The sequence below is a fragment of the Acromyrmex echinatior genome, chromosome 7 (genome assembly GCF_024713525.1).
Source record: "Acromyrmex echinatior isolate Ae372 chromosome 7, ASM2471352v2, whole genome shotgun sequence".
NCBI lineage: Eukaryota > Metazoa > Arthropoda > Insecta > Hymenoptera > Formicidae > Acromyrmex > Acromyrmex echinatior.
This window is the reverse complement of record NC_141858.1, coordinates 7,758,369-7,776,465: the sequence shown is the minus strand read 5'-3', so window position 1 is coordinate 7,776,465 and position 18,097 is coordinate 7,758,369. Positions and strand designations below refer to the sequence as shown.

At 29.5% G+C, this 18,097-nt stretch overlaps 1 protein-coding gene across 11 annotated transcripts in view; it reads left to right on the top strand.

Moving 5' to 3' along the window:
• The window catches only part of LOC105153659 (A-type potassium channel modulatory protein DPP6), a 635,032-nt gene that overhangs the window by 49,351 nt on the left and 567,584 nt on the right, over window positions 1-18,097 (top strand). For 2 of the 11 annotated variants that reach the window (XM_087408069.1, XM_087408067.1), the window contains exon 1: window positions 10,059-10,388. The exons of the other annotated variants lie outside the window; for them this stretch is intronic. The gene's annotated coding sequence lies outside the window, so the exon portion shown is untranslated. Of the gene's footprint in view, window positions 1-10,058; window positions 10,389-18,097 lie in introns of those variants that run through there. 11 annotated transcript variants of the gene reach the window in all.

Genomic DNA, 18,097 nt, shown 5'->3' with positions numbered 1-18,097 from the left:
TCGGTAAATAGAAATCAGCATTGAATATCAAGAAATATTAATTTTAAGGTAATTAATAATATTTGAAATCGTTTTAGCAGAATATATTTTTCATTCTAAAAATAGTAGAAATGTCGCTGTTTGTTGCAAAGGTATTATAAAGTTTCAGTATTTTCATAGCAATTTCCTTTGTGATATCGATTGTACATTGCACGAAGTTGACAAAGAACTGCATTAAAATGTATTAAAATGTAATTACAAACAGTAAAATGATATTCGTTTTTCTTCGTATGATGCAAATATATGCTCGTGTCATTTCCGCGCAATTTTAATTAAAGAATGATTTTATGGTGTGACGTGATGTGACAATTTTATAAAACCTTGTCTTATAACGTTGCAGACTCGTTGCAGCTGAACGTTGATTCTACGTCGGTCGAGTTTTAACTGTCGTTCGCAGTTTTAATATTCATCAAATGCGCGCAAAGCACTTTCACGTTCGCCTTTGAGTTAATACATCGCGCTGATACGTCGTGTTTCAACTTTGTCCTGAGAGTCGGGAAACGTGACGTACAGTCGCAATTTTCGATGGCGGCAATATTACGAGGAGGACGTTACATTCCGAAACGCATGCAGTTTCCTGCAACTATGGTGATGATATTTCGTGAGCTCGACGGCGCGCAAAATTAACGCGATCGACGAACTCGCGCACATCCAGATCTGTCAAGTGCGATCGATTCAATCACAATTGAGTCCCAATTCCCAACTCAGGAACAAATTTATCTGTCAAATGGGAGAAGAATCACATCTGTAGCAGGTGCAAGTCCTTCAATTTTATTTATTCATCGGCATAACGAGATTCTCTAAAAATGTCCTTAATTTATGCATCGATTGTACAATCGATCATATTTGTAGGAGATGTCAAGTCCCTTTACTTTTTATCATAGAACAATCAATTCTATTCAAAATTATTATTAAGACAATGTAATAAAATAATCAGTGATAATAATAAACGATTTAAGAAGATCATATAATGTAAATATACAATAAATAAGAGATAAAGCCTGTAATGGTCGAAACTGGATCTTAAATGCTTAAATATTCCCATATGAATTTGTATAAATTAAGCACTTAAGCACTTAAGATTTTTACAAGCTTTACCTCTTACTTGCTGTATATTCATAATACAATTATAATATATATTTAATTTCTTATCTGAAAATTATGATATTAGTGATTTTCATTATTAATATAATAATATAATTTTTGAAATGTAGAATGTCAGTAAGCATCATCGTTATTTCAATAATGCAATAAAGTTAATTATTTCAAAATGACACATACGATTGCAGAGGATATCATTTCAATCAATTTCCTCTATTCAATTAATTTAGTTTTATTTGTCCGGTCCATTCATTTTCATTATTCAATTTTAATCGTCATTCGTATTAACAGTCACGCATCAAAAGCTGTATAAAAGCGAATGACAAAAAACGCGTTGGTATTAAATCATCGTGAGTGAAATTCTAGTAATTAATTGTCTCGATACATAACGATTGGTTTCACTCATCGAATGATGCTGCGATTGCCTCTTATCGCGTTGCTCTCTTTAGATTTTATTTTCTGTTGCTCCGTTTTCTCATTGGTCGACGGTCGATGGCCTTTTATTGCTCTCACGTCATTGACATTCGTTCATCTGGATGCAAATCCGCCGAGATACTTCGCCGGATCGCTACTCTCCCGACCATCGTCACACGCAGGCACATTCAACACGCACTCATAAAAAAAACTAGTGTTTAAATAAATTATCATTACATTCATCGGAATTTTTATTTATCTTTCAAGTAAATATTCTAATAAATTAATTACATATATTTAACGGAAATAATTTAAAGTATATATATATTATCCCGGTAAAAAATTTTTCATACATGAATATGTATAAATATAAATATTCATAAACATGTATAATCATATACATGAAATATGTCCATATATGTTTATACATCCTTTTTTTTGTGAAATTACTTTTTAGTGTAATAGAAATAATAATAGTAATGTATAGAAATAATAATAGAAAAATAATTAAAGGAATAATTTTCGCATTGTTTTAGAAAAAAACAAGTTTAGAAAAATGTAAAAAAATTGCTCATACACAATTATGCATAATTTTATATATGTATAATTATACATAGTCATTTTATTACACTTCTTTATACTTGATTTTTTCTAAATCAAATATATATAGTGTGAAAATTATTATATCCTCTTTTAATTATTTTTAATGTTTTCACATATATTACTATTATTATCTATTTCTATTATACTAAAAAGAAAGAAGAATGTATGAACATATATGGATAAATTTCATATAAAATTATGTATATTATGAATATTTATGCATGTTTATGTATATTTATACATATTTATACATATTCATGCAATTTTTTTATCGGGAATAATTTTTAATTCTATTTAATTTTGCTTAATTATATATTTTCTTTTTTTTTTAGTTCTTATTGAAATAAAAATTTTTAATAAAAGGGAATGAATGATTGACTCTCTACTCGACACTGATGCACTTGATATACGATATAAACTGTATTCCAAAATTCACCGTCAGTACTGAGAATCTATAGTGCTATAAACCAAAAAATAAGAAAATTAAAAAAAATAATAAAATCGATTTTATTTTTTGCAGCATATGATCATCTAAAGATCAAAAGTTAAGAAATTCATCCATAAAATTCATTCATACATTTTCTAATGGTAATTTTTAATCTTTAGTAGAAAGCGGCTTTAGTTTTTAAATTCTTTTTTTGATTTTTCTATTTTTTCATTTACGTTCTATACTATTAGGTGTTGGAATTAATTCGTAGCGTTTTACAAGTGATGGGAAGTACTTTCATTAATGTATTTTTTAATGCTCATGTGAAATAAATAACATTCTTTCATTAAAAAACGCTACGAATTAATTCCAACACCTAATAACATTACAACATGTGAAGTTGTCTATAATAGAATCTGTCCGCGAAAAAGTATAAATTTATTACATACTTCAATTAAGCTATTTCCATTCATCGTACATATTCGAAATTGTTGAAAATATTTTTATAATAGTATAATATAGAAGTGTGATATAGAAGATGAAATAGGAAGATTTGTAGAGAAAAAGAGAGTATAGAAATTATATATACGAAAACAGTATGAAATAGAGAAGCAAAAATATTTCCGCCAATCTCTTTTTTAAGTTACTTCAAAGTAATGGATTTACATCTGTCTGTAAATCTCTATATGTAATCTGTAAATTCATCTATTTGTAACATCTATCTATATATAGCATCACAGATATTTCCTCGAATAAAAGATAAAATATTAATAAAATAAAAAATAATCTTTGTGATACATCGATGCGCAATGGCGAAATTGTAAATTACGTTTGATTTATAACACAGAAACATAAGAATTATAGCAGTTGCCTAGTAAAATAACCAGTATATCAAAAAATTATTACCGCATGCATCAAAATTTTTATTCAAATAGATATCTTAGAAACTAATTATGTATTTTCAAAAGAAAATAATATTTTAATTATATATTCTTACTTCTAATATTTAATTCTAATTATTTTTACTAAATGTGTTTTCTTTTTCTTGAATTTTTATTGGAATACGAATCTAATAAAGAGAAATGGTTGTCTCTCTACAAGTACAAATACAAACGTATAAATATTAATTAATTTACCTCATGGTTGTTTCGCCAATACTCAATGCCTCTCAGATCTTATCCTTCTGTCAAGATATTTCATTATCACATAATATAACGTCTATAAAAACACAATTAATTAATTATATTATTAATTACTAGAATACGACGTTCGCTCTTTGAGTCTTCGCACGGCACTTCCATTATCAACCGTAAGGCAATACTCAATTAGACGAAAATATTAATTAATAAATATTAATAAATACTGCTTTCCACTAATTGACTCATTCGATTGATTGTGGCTTAAATTCCTGCGTGTTCACAATTTAAAAATGATAAAATGGACAAATTAAATCTATCGTAATCAAAATAAATCGTGATAAGAAAATTAAAACAAGATGCGAGATTATATATATTTCATTTCTAATAATATTATTATAATTTAGAACAATAAATTATCGCGAAATAATAGACGAAGGAAATTCGTCTTACTTTTTATCACTTATATATACAATATAATATAAATATTGCGTTCTCGTTGGCGTTAGCGTTGCTTGTAAGCATCATTTGTCTTTGTTTAAAAAGTCTGCTTGCACTTTTTGCACTCACCTTTCTCTCTTTTCAACATCCGAATATCTATTTATCTTACTTTGTGTGTAAAAATTTTTGAGGATTTTAAATAACGCGAACAGACTTAATATTTGATAGATACAGGGATGAAATGATACTTAAAGCGTTGTGAGCGTCAAAGCAAACGCGATTAAAGGAATAGATATGCGCGATGATCTGAAGTAACATCATATCTATGGTTGAAGTAACATGGCCTCTTTGCGCCCTGTCAAGTAGTCACGCTTATGTAGCGTTAAACAGAGAAGTCGACTAATCACGCGGGTCGCTAATTGATCGGAATGATTACATTACGAGGAGTGATAATGCAATGGCACATACAGTGGCCGCGTCACTGCTGTCCGTTCAAGCGTCACCTTGCGTAGTAGTATGTGATGCGTAGTGCGTAGCACGCGTAGCGCACGTTGTGTCATCCGTTGGTCGTGTTAGCCGTATCTCCGCGCCGTGTCAACAAACGAGGCTAGCTGTTATTGTCCCTGAGTTGTTATTCCCGATCTACCAATAGTTATATCATACGACGGTTTACGAAATTCAAACTGAATTTTTCTGTCTGTGTTTCTAATAGCGAATTCGATTATTTGCACTTAGATTATACTAAAAGCTGCTATGTATAAAATTAGCAAAATTAAATGTAGAGATATAGGATAGAATTTGAGTATTATGAGATCTGCAGGTAATATGAGCACCCTTTATAATATTCTTTATAATATTTCTGTAACGGTTGATACTAGTAGTGCTAACTGTTGTAAAAAGTGCATTTGCTTCGCGACATTCCAATATGCTGCAAGTTCGAACTAAAGGAAGGTACAAATTTTCAATGGTTTCCCGACCACTCGGGGATTGTTTTATTTGTATGTTTTCTTATGTATTTTTCTTCGTAGAAAATAATCATTATAATAACGCCTGACTCAAGGAAAAATTGATATATTGAAATAATGAATAAAATCTTTATTCGTTATGAAATCATTGTCAATTTGTCGCATTTGATCCAATTTGGAATTAATTTCTAAATCATTGAGGCATAACTGACAATGTACTTCGGATATTTATGATATCATAATTTAAATAATAGGTCAGTCGTTAGAGATGGAATTGGCGGCGAAAAAGGAAGAAATTATTTACAGATATTTTATTGTTTTAATCGACAGTTTGAGATATAAAAAGACTAAATTTAAAAGTGCTACAACATTAAGGGGTGTCGATTAAAACAATAAAATACTTGTAAATAATTTCTTCTTTTTTAAAATCTCTGGCGATTGGTCTATAAGCAGGTGTTATTTTCTTATTTCTTACGTTTTTTCCCTTAACTTCAAAAGGTCCCCAAGCTACATTGAGATAAGATATTTCGTTCTGCGTGTTAATTTCTATAAAGTAGACAATATTTGTTGAGCCATTCTAACCTCACAAAGTTCCATTATTAATTTATTAGACACAAGAGTTTTTCGAATAGATATGCATAAAGCTTTATATTGATAAAAGTAGCGCAAAAGCCATATTGTGTGAACTCATTAACCATATCATATACCAATAATACTAAGCGCTTATTGAACTACAGATAACTAGGTTTAAAATGGCGGTCGAAATAGCTAATAGGAAAGTTGTCGGCATTTCGGCTCAGATCAAAGAAATGCGCTACTTTTATTATAAAGCTTGAAGCATGCATAGTCGTTTATTATGAGTATGTTCAGTATTCCTTATCATACATTGAAAAAAAGAGTCTGGCGAGGGATCAATCATTATGACAATCAGTGTACATTTTTAAAAAAATATATTGCGGCAGTAATAAAACAGGCAATGCTAGTAGCAATACTAACAATACGTTAGCAATATACTAGCCATATATGTATAGCAGTGCATTAACAATACTTGGCAATATTGTGTGCATACATAGGAAAACAATACTAACAATACAATAATAAGTAATGCTAGCAATACAATGTGTTGTATTGTCACCATTAGCAATTACTGTACATTTTCTAGTAGTGGTTGATCGCTCGAAGTCTGCATCTATGGTAATTGCTACTAAATGTATGGTGAAATAATTCTAATCAAATGTTTGGTTAATATAATAAAAAATAATGTTACTTTTACAAATATTTAATAAGTATTAGCAAACTATTATCATTTGGTAATATTTATTAAATATTTATTAGACGAAAGAGAATCATCGCGACGCCTAGAAGGCCCGGATGCGGCGCGTGTTTTGCTTGTCGTTTTTTCCCACGAGCGTGACGTGTGTTCGAATCGGTCTTTATCCCATGCTTTGGTTCCGTAAAGAAATTAAGAAGAGAGAGAGAGAGAGTGAGAGCGAGAGAGAGAGAGAGAGAGAGAGAGAGAGAGAGAGAGAAAGAGAATATACATACATTATTTTATAGTCAAAGTTGATTACATTATGTCATTGCATTTACATACTTTATATAAAGCAATCTTTAATATGTACTATTTTAATGTGTACAAATTCATCATAAAATTTCTTTCTACGGATCTGAAATCTATTTCTAAGAATGATTAACTATTATCACTTTTGCATTTCATCCAACGAACTTATTTCCATTATTTATTATGTTATTACATTATTACATACAGAGCTTGATAGAAATTTTTCGAAATTGTAAGAGATTCTACGTGAATTTTAATTTAACAATTTGTTGCGACTTAATTGATATGTGTTTTGATTTTATCGATTGTACTGATTTTTACAGGTCAACCCAAAAATGGGTCATATAAATTTTAAAAGTAGTCACATAAAATTAAAAAAATGGATATATAACATTTAATAGAATTATTAGGATTGAATTTATATTTTTTTTATAATTTCTTCGAATTATAATCAAGTTGAACAATTATCGATATTGTATGAAGAAATTTATACTTTCATTGAATTTCTTGCTAAATCTCGTTGGTGAATAGGAATACCAAATAATTTAATATAGTGAGTGATCGAATATCAGAAATATTGAGTACTTTTCGTTTAATTAAGATATAGATTTATGAAAGAGTATTTCGAGTGTGGCTAAGTTACTGATACGCATATCGAATATTTTTCGTATATTGGATTTCATTTGAGACTAAAAATTATTTAGCGTTTTCGGCGTACAAATGTTCATTAATCGAATGTTTTTCATGTAGATTCTGGAAATGTTATATACTGTAGAATCTAGCCACGGCGATTTTGTCGAAATCTTACAAAAGAGAAAAGAATACATATTTTCTCCTTGTATACATATGTATGTAATATTTATATAAATTATCTTACTGTATATTATTATTTTACTCTACTTATATCATTCTTGTCTTATTCTTATTATCTTACTCTATTTATATCATTGTTTCTGTACTTAAAAATATTAATTAAAGTTAAAATAATTATATTGTAAACTGGTTGCTAGAATGTCAAAACTTTATTGAATTCATGCTTGAAATTACGTATTTTAATGTTCAACAAAATTATTTTCAGACCTCTATCTCTATCTTTATATCTATAAATTTTTACCTATATTTTTTGAAGGATTTTAAATGAATATTTGAAGTGCCAAATCACGTGACAGGCAGTCGAGCATTGGAATTAAATACATTTTTGGATTAAGATACAATAATTAAGATATATGTTATCCTGACAGCACAGAATATTTATGATAAATATTTATTATTAATCATTTTTTGAAATGTTATATAAATATTTTATACATGTTTTATATAAAGCTTTATTCGAAATATTATTAAAAGATAGATTAAATATTTAATGTAATATTTATGATAAATATAAATAAATTTCTGTTAAGAGTATTTTTTATTTGAAATATAAATATGTCTTATTAAGTATTTCCAAAGCATTTACTACAAGATTTACAATAAATATTTCATAATATTTATAATGAATGTTTATGATCTATGCAATCTAAAATCATAAAAATATTTAAAACATATTAAAATAAGCCTCGTATGTAATATTTTGTAAATATTTTATAAATATTGTGTGCTATCTGGGTAAAACTTGATTATTCATTTTCGATATCCAACTATATAAAGAGATACAGAAAATAATGGATCGTTCGTGTTATTTGAAACTTTTAAAATTTTTTGTATATTTTGTATTTAAAACAAAATAAATATACGCATATTCGAACGTTAGAGAGTGAGAAAATGAAGATTTTGAGTGAAAAAAGATGCAAGTAGTACAAACAGATCCAGCTAAAGCCTCGTCTACAATCAAGTCGGCTGATGTTTGTCGGATATCGTTAGGTGTAAAAGATGGGACCTGACCAATCTAAAGGACGGCAGCCGACATCGACAGCAGACACGAAAAATAAAGGTTATGCAAATACGATATCTCTCGACTGATTGTAGACCAGGCCTAATATCTCGTGTTGCGAACGCGAATGAAGTTGCTCATGTAGACATATTTACACGTATTTTTAGGGCTCGGTAAAATAACTGATATAACTTATTTAAAATAAAAAATATAAAATAGGTTCCAGAAACTTAACTTTAAAATATAAAATCGTAGGAGACGATGACTAAAAAACTGATACGACTTATTTAAAATATTAAATAAAAGAAATAAGTTAGAAGAAATTATTTAAAATAATAAATATTAAATAACTTACATTTTTTTTTATTTAAAAAATATATCTTAGATAACTTTATTTTAAATATAACCGAACTCTGTTCGTATTATATTTCTTATCTTATAAGAAATACAATCGGAAAAAATGCAGTTTTAATCATCGGACTTTGGAGTTGATAGCTGCGTTTAGCAAGAAAAGCAATTTTGCAACTGCCGTAAGGTTCTTTAATATGATCGGAATTCTTACTTTTAGTTCCTATTGAATCTAGATGGTTGTTTCATAAGTTGTTGCTATTTTTTTCAACTTCAAATTTTTCTACCGAGCTGATACATTTGGCAAAATGTCACATAAGTACTATTCGAAAGTTTTTTCTCTGTTCTACATATCTGTTTCCATCAATTGTTTTCATATTTTAATTCTAATAAATATTTAGGCTTAAGAAATGGAATGCTAAGTCGACAAAAATCAATATTTTCGACACCTGTTATTCTTCGTTTTCAATCAAGGCTCCAAACCTACCAAAATCAATCTGTGGTAATAGTATTGCTTTTTCTGTTGAATGCAGCATTTTATTCGAGAATTATTAACGCTACTGTTAGCGCGATGGAAGGAATAGAGTAAGTTTTGGTTTTTGTTTCGACTGTTGCAGGCACGTGACATAACGTACATACGTGTGACGTTACGCTCCAGCCGTTCTGCATTTCACTTCACTTGCAAAATCGCAATGCGTCACGGTAGCTTGGAATATCTTGGCATGCGATTATTTCGTTTTTTGACGAATCTCGTGTTCGAATGAATATCAGGAGTGTCGAATCATGCGACAAGCAATTGAACATTATCTATATTTATGTATAGCTACATCGAGTACATTTTCAAATAATAATTAAGGTATGAGATAATCGTTCGTTGCTCCTTTTCGAATTTCCTTTTCGATACTCGAGTTCGCGAGAAGAGAGTACGAGAGAACATCTCTCGTCATGTACGTGGTGAGATTTTATTACCGCATAAATTGTTTCGTTTATTCCTCTCATCACACATACGATAGTCTTAATCATAGTTTGAAATTATGATTATTATATTATTCGGAAAATAATAGCGTGCTATCGTTACGATACTCGGTCGCGAGTGATAGAGAGTGGAGGGGGGGGGGGGATCGTGGGCAGCTCATGCCTCATGGCAGTTGCAAGTTCACACTATTCACACTTCAGAGTATTCACATAAGTGACGCGACGGCTCCGTAACGGTCGGCTCCGCGTATATATACTTTGGTTTTGGTGAAAATCGCTTCATGTTTTTCATATGCGCGGCTCGAATGTCGAGAATATCGGAATCGTGGAAGAAGTGATCGAACATTGAGTTTACTTGAATTAATGGAGAATGAAGTTTTCGATGTATAATTCTGCGGTCGAGAATATCTCGCGAGTGCAGTGAAATTGTTACGGCTTGAAGGGAGCTCCGCGTGCATATTGAACTTTAGTTTTACCTGGAATTAGAAATTATACGACTTATCTTGTAAGGATAACTTAAACAATATACTATATGTATAAGTAATGTAATTAACTCTCCATTTACAATCTGGGTCTTTTTTTATATAAACGAAATTTCAAACGTCGTCAGTATTGACGGAAAGAGCTCCGTGTTTTTTGTTGAGTCGTGATTAATGTGTCGACTATGCAGAAAGTACCGGAATCGTGCAAGAAACGATCGAACATTGAATACATTGTTGGACTAATTGAGAACAAAGCGGTTTTCGCTGTATAATTCCGCAATAAGGAAGAATATCTCGTGTCATAAGCGCAATGAAGTTGCTGCGGTCTGAATGAAGCTCCACGCGCGTCGAGCTTCATTTTTACCCAGAGTTAGGAATTATATGATTTATTGCAGTGCTGGGATTTACTTGTACATTTTTGTCGATTTTTAGTTTGATTATTGTCTCTTACTTCATCAATCCGCGCAATAAGCTTAAATTTTGTAATACTGTATTTTCTCATTTTGGTAAAAATAAGAAAATGCAGCACTAAAAAGTTGATAAAAAATTCTGAAAAAATTCTCAGAACTTTATGAGAAGAAAATAAATGATTTTTGTCTCTTGCAACTTTTCTATAAAGTTGATAGTATTTGAATAAAAAATTATTCAAGATCAATATTTGGCAATTTTTAGTAATTTTAATATCTCATTAACTATTGCGTAAACTGCAAAATGGTAGATGACTTTTCGACTCAGTTCGATTCACTCTACTTGCTCATGATGGGTAACGAAATATGTTGAAATCACCCTGTATACAGTGAGTGCAAAAAGTATTCGTACAAAGAAAATATTTTTTAAAAAAATTTTATTTTTAAAAAGTAAATATTATCCAGCGAGAAATGAGTCATCGAATTCATGTTGAATCGATATAAATACGATGATTTTAACATCAATTTGATGTCGATTCGACATTTAATTGACGATAATTTCTTGTTGGATAATTAATAATTTCTTCATAAAGAATAAAATAGACTGTATGTTTCTTAAAATTATATGTACCAAAAAGATGTGTATTAATTATACAAAATATATCATTCGAAAAATAAGTAAAAATTAAAAATTGTATTGTTTGAATACTCAAAAAGTACAAACGAGAAATTTAGCTTCTAAAATCAGACGAAGCTCGTTTGTTTATGTTAGAACAGAATGTATTTATTGTATAAAATTGCTAATTAAATATTTATTTTCTACAAATAAGACTTTTTTCTTGAATTCTTTTTTTCTTAAGCAAATTCTCTTGTACGAATATTTTTTGCTCTCATTGTATGCCGTACTAATCTTTTGAAATGTAAACAAGATTAGAAAAGTCACGGAAAGTCGCAAATATTTTGTAAACAGTCGACATAGTTCTCGCAGTTTGCTAACAGCTTTCAATATGCGACTATACGAATTTTTAAGTCTCGTCAATGATAAGAATAAATAATAGTTCTCATTCCTCGTTATAAAGTGTGGAGGCAACCTATATTTTAGTATTGAATAGCTTGCGTACAACGCAAAACGAGGGCCACCTAATACTAAAATATGGGTTGAGTTAGGTTATATTTTTTGCGGGCAGTGCCGCCTCCCCCGCAGAGAGTATTGTCCCACTCGTACGTTTTCCAACGCAAAACGAAGTTCACTCTACTTCCCTTCTCTGCTTAGAAGCATACAACTTGTCACATGTTCAAAAATAAAACTGTCTTATTTGTTTTTGAAATAGAATTTTTTCCCACAAAACCACAACTTCCCTCTTAACATAGTATACATGTCTTTTTATAACTAGTTTTTGTTTATTATTGAAGAAAAAACCGCGATTTTTGGGGAGCACCACTTCTGAACATTTATCCGGTTTCCTTATTGCTACCTTGGCGAAAATAAAAATCGGAGTCGAATGTAAAGGGAGAAATGAAACTCAGTAAAACTGAAATAAAACTTCTAACAAACGAAAATTGAGACAACATAAAAGAAGCGTAAACACTTTTACATTTCGTTATTTCAATTTTCGCCTTGTAGAAGCTTTATTTTTTTTATGCTTTTGTTACTCTCCTTTTGCATTTATGTTCCGGTTTTTATTTTTGCTAAATTGTTATTTTTAAACAAATTTTTATTTTTTCCTTATTTCGGCTTAAATTTCAATTTTTATTAAATCAGGATTTTAACATTTGAATTAAATTATTTGGTAATAGTGTAATAGGGATGTTAAAAGTAACTCTGAATTTTGCCACATTTTAAAAAAATTTAGAACAGTAATAAACATGGATTGAACAAAAGAAACCCAGATTGCAGATGGAGAGAATAAAAAATGATTATAGATTTATAGATTATGGATTATTTACCGAGGATATTATTAATATGTATATTGTAGTTAACACAAATAGTACATTTAACTTATTATTGTTTATTTAGGAATATTTTCGGGCGATACACGGATGCGATTTCTTGCTTTAACATCTATCTCGCTTTGCGTCCACGATTTTTGTCGAATTCCGCGTGACGGAAGTATTGAATTTTTCGATCAAAACAAGTGACAGTGCTTTTTGGCATCTGGCGACATGAATAAAATAGCATCTGAAGCAGTCGACGAGAGGATAACGGCGATTCACCATCAATTGGTGAATAGATCTCTTTGTTAATTGAGTCCGATAAGTTAAATTGCGTAAGGCATTATTTTTTATTCACACGATCGCAGTCACAATTAACACCAATTCATAACGAGGTTGCTTTCAATTAATTATATTGGATGAATATGTAAGAATTTTCTGTTTTTTTTTGCTGAACATTTTTATTTTTTGTTTTATTTTTTCTATTTTAAACTTAATTCGATATCTTTATCCGGACGCGAATAAGTTTTAAGCAGAAAGTTTCGCAAAGTCCACTTAAATTCAAATGAACGATAAGATTTTCTCGTTTAATTATACTTTAAATGTTCAGATTGCGAAGAACTCTTTATTTTACAATTCAAACGAAAGATTGTCGGTTCGGTAACACTCTATTGACAAAAAGTCCTCTGATGTTAAATGCATGATGATAAAGCATGGGAAAATGTCAGACAAATCTTGTGCAATAATTTCACTAATAAGTTTGTTGAAACTTTTCGTATGACTTCTGCTCTGTTGGCACAGAATAGCCGCGAATTCTCTCTCTTTTTTTTACTCGAGACGTCGTTATCAATACTCTCAACTACTCGCTCTATCTCTTTGTTTAGACTCCTCCTTCGCGTTAACGAGCTCGTTAACGAGTGTTCTTACTTCAAAGCCTAGCTTTCGTTTCCGCAATGCGAATTGCATTTACGCGCATTAGTATGCTATTATCAAATAAACAATAAACAATTGTGATTTCTGATGAGCTTTTATACATACTTTTTGTTGTCCATAATATGTTAACAAAAAGTGTTAACAATTTGTGAATAAATTTAATTTACCAAGCTGCGTTTGTATGCCATTGTTCTGATATTAAATTTAAAAATAAATTATGTAATTATTTATATTGTGGAAGTAATAATTGCAAATGTGCAAGTGTAGACAAAAAAGACAGCAATAAATGGAGATATATCTCTAGAGTTTCTACATTATCTCTGATAATGTGAGGAAATAGTCATAAAAATAAAATAATTGAGTCAGATTATAATTGTAATTAAGCTTTGAAAAAAATAGTAATACACATAAATTATTTTTTGTACTTAACGGGATTAAATGCGCGCGAACTTACAGTTTAAAATAAAATAGGTCAAGATTATATACATATATAGATATATATATATATATATATATATATATATAATCTTATATTATTTTATTTTGTATGTAATAAAGGGGAACATCCATTTTTTAATATACTTAAAACACTTACTATTTTAAATTTATTGTCTCAAAGAAATTTTTTACTTGTTCATTTTAAATATATGATTTTAATTTTCCTAATCCTTAGTACACACGATGGGTCATTCGTATCCAACGCATTTTTTTCTTTGAAATACTACACGAAAAATAGTTGAGTAATTTTGACCTTAAAAGTCTAGTAAAAATATTCTGGCAGTTTCTGTCGAATTTATGATAAATTTTACTAAATGTAAAAATAGAGATGTAAAGTAAAAAGTGAATTGTGATTATATATATATAGTGAGATTTATTTTACTGTAAGGTGATAATTACTTAAAATGATGACTATACATATATATATATATATATATATATATATATATATATAGAGTACATTATTTTAAGCGATTATTACCACCTTACAGTAAAATAAATCTTACAGTAAAGTAAATTGTACTACTTTTAAGATTGATGAGCATAAGCAACTTTTAGGACTTTTACATTTGTATTTTTCATTATGCAGTAAAGTAAATTTTGTCAATACTAAGAAAAAAAAATACTTGTCGATTAATCTAGACACGAACAATCTGTGCGTAGTAAAAGATTGGAAAATTATTATGTTTATTACCGAGGGTTAATTTTTTATAGAATACTTTGCAATTAATGGCAATAAAAAAATATACAGCATTTTCTTATTTTTACCAACATGAGAAAATACGGTATTCAAAAATTCTGAAAAAATTCTCAAAACTACCTGTTCATGATGGGTGATGAAATATGTTAAAATCACCTTATATATACAGATTGTTTGGAAAATAATGATGAAAATAGATTTTTTGGGGCAGAATGGACTAAACTAAGAAGAAAAATCCTCTATCATTTTGCAATTTTGCAAGTTAACAAAATATTAATTGCTAAAAATTTTTACTCAAATACTATCAATTTTACAGAAAAATTGCAAGAGACAAAAATTGTTTATTTTCTTGTCATAGAGCTTTTTTTTTAGAATTTTTTTAGAATTTTTTAATACCGTATTTTCTCATGTTGATAAAAATGAGAAAATGCAATACTAAAAAGTTGATAAAATATTATAATATATAAAGATAAACTTATAATGCTTCAATAATAATGAACAAAAATGAATAACGGAAGAGCTAAGAGCCAAATTTTTCGTATATTTCAATTCTTAAAAACATATACATATTTTGATCTATTAGTCAGATCATCCTCAGTGTATACATGTCAATAAATTATCGCAATTTAATAAAAATCATAAAATAGTTAAATACATTATAAAAATAATCCTATATGTAAAGGGCATACATCACTACGCAAGATCTTGAAAGCGAAATAACAGTTTATTCAAATCAAGAAAAAATATATATATATAATATATATATATATATATATATATATATATATATATATACATACTTGTATATATGTTTCGGTCTTGATTAGACCATCTTCAGTATAAATTCTTAAACAAAACATGACATTAATTACAGTACATTGAATGCATATTGCATGAAAATTTGTCCATTTTTTACAGATTTGTTAATTATTACTACTTAAAACGTTTAGATTTTGATGAACACATAATTTTGTTCTATGTTAATCGATGTGGTGCTATGTGTCGTTTCTTGTTGAAATTAATTTAACTGGTGGTCTAATCAAGACTGAAACGTCTCTCTCTCTCTCTCTCTCTCTCTCTCTCTCTCTCTCTCTATATATATATATATATATATATATATATATATTCTTGATTTGAATAAACTGTTATTTCGCTTCCAAGATCTTGCCTAGTGGTATATGCCCTTTATATATAGAATTATTTTTGAATGTTAGCCACTTAAAATTGTTTATTGTTAAATACATTATAGTTGTAGTACGCAAAGTGGTGGACCTATTTCTTTATATCTATTTTCAATCACAACAATGCAATGCTTTCAGTCTTGTCATCTTTGTAATTACATTCTTCTATTACATCAGTCGCAATTTGTTCGTAATGATAATAAAATTAGTTGAACATGTAGAGTCATTCCGTAAAATTGTGCAAGCACACATTCTCAATGTAAAGATTTAGAACAATCCATGATTGAAACAATGTCAAATTAATTTAACAGAAAGGCGATTAAAGTTAAGAAAATTGGAAACAGTTCCGTCAGAAATTACTAATGTTACTCAACTACTATGACTGTTGAGACATTAGTCATTTCTAACGGAACTGTTTTCAATTTTCTTAATCGTGCGTAATCGCATTTGCTTCTGTTAAATTAATTTGACATATTCTGACTAAACCTTCATATTGAAAATTATGCTTGCACAATTTTACGGAATGATTCTACATGTTCAACTAATTTTATTATCATTACGGAAATTGCGACCGATGTAATATTGTAGAAGAATGTAACTACAAAATGATAAGACTAAAAGCATTGTTGTAACTGAATAGATAAAAAATAGGTCCACTTTGCGTAACTATAATGTATTTAATCGTTTTATGATTTTAATTAAATTTGTATTAACAATGATTTTTATTAAATTTATTGACATGTATACACTGAGGATAACCTGACAAATAGATCGAAACGTATGTGTTTTTAAGAATTAAAATATACGAAAAATTTGATAAAATTCTGAAAACATTTGTAGAGTTCTATGAGAAGAAAATAAACAATTTTCGTTTTTTGCAGTTTTTTTATAAAATTGACAGTATTTGAGTAAAACATTATTAAAGACCAATTTTCGGTAATTTTTAGCAATTAATATCTGGTTAACTATTACGAAAAATACAAAATGGTAAAGAACTTTTCTTCTCAGTTTAGTCCATTCTGCCTCCATGCGAAAGATTTATCATTATTTTCCAAACTCTCTGCACACACACACACACACACACACACACACACACACACACACACACACACACACACACACACAATATGAAAAGTATTGATTTTATTTTATATACTCAGCTTTTAAAAGCAAATTTCTTCCAAAATCATTTTTTTAAATACTTTTTATAAATAAGAAATGTGAATTGCAACATTCCTTTACTGTCACATATTTTCTTCAAGCATAATAATTTTTTACAATCTTAAATATTTGCATTCTGAGAGAAGAACGTGCATAAATGTACCGCCTAAGTATTTACATTTTCAGCCCAGCTTTTACATTTTCAAATTACCCAAGCATGCAGCTTTTGTATTAATTTGCATAATATATCTAGAAATAAATGTTTGTTTACGCAAAAAATTGTGCAAGTGAACTCGAGTTTACAAGTACTGAAACGAACTCGATTAACTATCGATTCAGTTTATTGCAAATCAGAAAGAGACATCGCAATTGCAACATTGCGGAAGCCTTCCTCGCGTTTTTTGTTACTACTTTTACGAGCATTTCCATTCGCGTCGCTTGTACGTACCGGTCATGCGAATTAATCTTCTGTGCTTTTCCCGTGGTACTTTTTACGGCACGGCAAGGCGAGCTAGGTAAATGTTATCGGGCGGCGGGAAATATCTCGGGGGGGGAGGGATAGAATCTCCATTATGCGAAAGCGTGGAGAAATGTCGAGGCGATCAATTGCCCCGCGAGTCGATTTAACTTGCAATTCGGTAATGCGTTAACCACTTAAATGTGTATATTAGAATACACTTGGAGTAAAGCCCATTGCACCATTAAGGCATCGCTGTAACTGAATTCCATGTATCGGCCCCGCCTTGCAGGAACTCGAAGCATCCGAGCAATTCGCTCATGAGAACTATCGCGCTACCTGTGCGCTAGTATTAGCGTCTGTTTCACCGCCATATATTTCGCTTAATCCATAAGCAATATAGATATAGGAACGCACATGAGATACGCAGGCATACGCAAATATTTGGGATTATTGTTCACTT